Source organism: Symphalangus syndactylus, chromosome 20 (genome assembly GCF_028878055.3).
Source record: "Symphalangus syndactylus isolate Jambi chromosome 20, NHGRI_mSymSyn1-v2.1_pri, whole genome shotgun sequence".
Lineage (NCBI taxonomy): Eukaryota > Metazoa > Chordata > Mammalia > Primates > Hylobatidae > Symphalangus > Symphalangus syndactylus.
The window spans coordinates 59,169,244-59,172,583 of record NC_072442.2 but is presented as its reverse complement, the minus strand read 5'-3'; the positions used below and the strand labels follow the sequence as shown (position 1 = coordinate 59,172,583).

General features: G+C 49.0%; 1 protein-coding gene across 2 annotated transcripts in view; it reads left to right on the top strand.

Annotated features, from left to right (window-relative positions):
• Positions 1-3,340, top strand: part of NTN1 (netrin 1) — a 223,189-nt gene that overhangs the window by 136,836 nt on the left and 83,013 nt on the right. The window lies entirely within an intron of this gene.

The window sequence follows — 3,340 nt, the reverse complement described above, 5'->3', positions numbered from 1 at the left end:
TTCAGCTGTTATGCTACAGAGATGACATGGTCAGTCTTCTCAAAAGAACCGCTCTGGAAGGGAGAGGACATGGTGATCCTATGTGCTGGAGGGCTGCCGTGGGGTATTGGGCCCCAGACCAGAGCCTCTGAGGAGACCCATCACCAAATGGCCTTCCTGCTCCAGTGAGAAGCCCCTGGGCCATGTGAAGTCTGGGGGAGCCAGGACCAGAGTCCCTGAGAGACATGGTCTGGAAACTGCTCACCAATGTCTGCTGGATGCTTTCTGGGCCTGGGGTAGTCCTGATGGGATTGAGAGTGAGTTTGCCAGGGTCTTTTGGGGTGAGCCAACACCTATAGTTTGGTAAATTCATCAAAAGCAATGGATGCAGATTCAGTCTCTGTGTGCAAGGGCACTACTCAGAGTTCCAGGAAGAGTCCAGGGGACTTAGATGTGGGTTTTTCTCTCTAAAGCACAGCAGTCTACTTGAGCAGACAGAAGTTAAATTGATGAGTTAAAGCAGTTGAATGCAACAATCAGATGTCACAAGGCTATGCCTTGTTAGGGAGTGGTTCAGGCAGTAAATCCTCTATCTGCCCTACCTGTCTAACTATCTAACTGTCTCTATACATACCTCCTTGCCTGTCTACCTGCCCACCTACCTATCCATCCATCCATCCATCCATCCATCCATCCATCCACGAGTCCATCCATCCATCCATGCATCTGCCCATCCATTTATCTATCTATCCATCCATTTCATCCATCCATTCATCCTTTCATTCATACCATCCATCCATCCACCCACCTATCAACCCCATCCCTCCCTCCCTCCCTCCCTCCCTCCCTCCCTCCACGCACCTATCAACCCCATCCATCCATCCATCCACCTTTTCATCCTTCCATTCATTCATCCATCCATCTATCTTCTCTCTTGTTTGCTTTCTCTCTCTCATTTGCACAACAAAAATGTATGAAGGCTTTCTGTGGGCTGGAGGATATAAGAGCAAATGCTGTCCCTATCCTCAACAAACCAACACAGTTAATGAGAGATTAGTCCCACTTGATCAGAGAATTTTCTGACATGAGTTTGTTCCCTCCATTAGATGGGAACCTATGGATAGTTGAGAGTGCATTGTCCATCTGTGTATCTCACATAGCCTGTAGCACAGAGCTGGGAACATAGCTAGAGCACTGTATGCATGCACTGAATTGATCTGACCTGGGGAGTGGGAAGGGGTTGAGCCGTTTCAGGTTGGTGGGAGAGGGAGAGGGAGAGGGGCAGAAAGGCAGGAATGTTGAGAGGTAAGGAGTGGCCACAGGCATGTGTTGAAATAGGACTTAGAGGACTTTTTGATGGGGGAAGAAAATAGGAACCCACCTCTTGGGCCTCTCTCCCTACTGGGTTTCTGGTTGGAAAGTGGGGCCTCTCCCCCTCCTACCTTCCTTACCCTCGTTATGCCCTGGGTCTGAAATGCAGCGACATGTGATGCATCCTTGGTGATCCTCACATGATAGCCAAAGAGGGGCACAAAGCTTGGGGTGTCTGTGGGTGTCTGGGTACCCCTGGATAAGAGGCAGAGCCTCAATGACCTAGGCAGTGCTTCTGTTCTTGCCCCTGCTGGTCCCTCAGAGTGTCTCTCCACCCCCAACCCCCTTTTCTCTGGGTTGACCTCTGTTCTCACTAAGCTGCCCTTTCCTCCCTGCCTTGAAATCTGATAATGAAACTAATACCCAATATTTTTGCCTCCAAGAGATGCAGGAGATAAACAGGAAGGCACGAAGGATTAAGGTGTCTCTCCGAGGAAGGGGCTGGGGACAGGCCGGGAGTTGGGTGACGCCTCTGTGTGGAGCCGAGGGATCCAGATGTGAGCTGCTTTGCCCAATGCATTTTTCCATCTGTGCAGAGAAAATAAAACAAAGAGAAAAGAAAACAAGCTGTAAAATACTTTGCAGAAGTCTGAGCATGGGCATTTGCCACTTGATGTCTCCTGACAGCTCCAAGAAGCAGGGGAGGGAAGGGAGCCCTGCCTTTTGATGTTTGCCTCAGAGTTTTCTTTTGTGTGACCAGTTGTTTAGGAAGAACCTTTTGTTGGCATAAGGTGCATATGAAAGCTTCCTCCTGGGGTGGGAAAAGTGGAGGCTGAGCTCCCAGAAGGGGCTCAGAGGTTAGGGCAGGCCCCGCTGGGAAATGCAGGAGAAGGACATTTGCCTCCAAGAAGGACGGGATGATGCTGTTACCAGGCCTTTCCTGGTACAAGGGAGGCCTGAGGAAGTGAGGCCTGGGTGATCCTTCCAGATCCCTGTCCCCAGGCAGGTGTTCCAGGTCCTGTGATTTCTGTGCTTGTAGGAAAGATGTAGATTCTGACTGTAGTCTAGGCCAGCTGTTACTTCCAGTGATAGGGGTCTTTTCCTCTGAGCCAGTGGACCAGGAGCCAGAAGGGCAGGCTTCCCGTCCTGGGCCCCGCATTTACTGGCTCTGTGGTCCTGGGCTGGTTGGTCATTTCACATCTCTGAGCAGGCCCTGTCACCCTTGTCTGGCAGAGTGAGTCCAAAGAGAGTGAGTGTGCGCAGGCGTGACAGTCGTCTGCGGGAGGGTAAGGGGCAGCTGCAGTCTCTTTCTTTGCACTTGGTTGAACTCAGCCCTGGGAACACTTGCTGGAGGACACTTAGCAAGGCTCTGGGATTCATCCCCTGGTCTAATTTGGCTTCTGGCTGCTTTCAGACTTCGGGGCAGGAGCTGTCTTTTCTCCTGCATCCCACATTGCTTTCTCTAGGGCCCTGTCCACCTCTATTTGTAAATGAAATGACTAATGGGTGAGTGACTTGGCAGTGACTCTAGGAAGAGCACTTAAAGAAGCTTGTCGTAACATCAGAGAGAAAAATTAAAGAGGCACATGTTTTTCTAAAGATCACAAATTAAAGTAACATGTGAATGAGAAACTTAAAAATATTTACAGCTTATATGGCAGAAAAGACAAACGATGTTTAATCCTCCTGATCACTAGACAGCATGAAAAAAGTCCACCTTATTTGAAAACTGGGCAAATGGCATGAACAGGCAATACACAAAAAAGAAATATAAATAGAAAAACAATACATGGGGAAATGCCCAACCTTCCTAGTAATCAAAGACATGCAAATTAAAATCGTGTGTGTGTGTGTTTTCTCTCAGACAGAGTGGCCAAGATTTTTTAAAAAGAATGCTGATACCAAATGCATATTATTCTTTTCTTTTTTTTTTTTTTTTTTTTTTTTTGAGGCGGAGTCCTGCTCTGCCGCCCAGGCTGGAGTGCAGTGGCGCAATCTCGGCTCACTGCAAGCTCCGCCTCCCGGGTTCACGCCATTCTCCTGCCTCAGC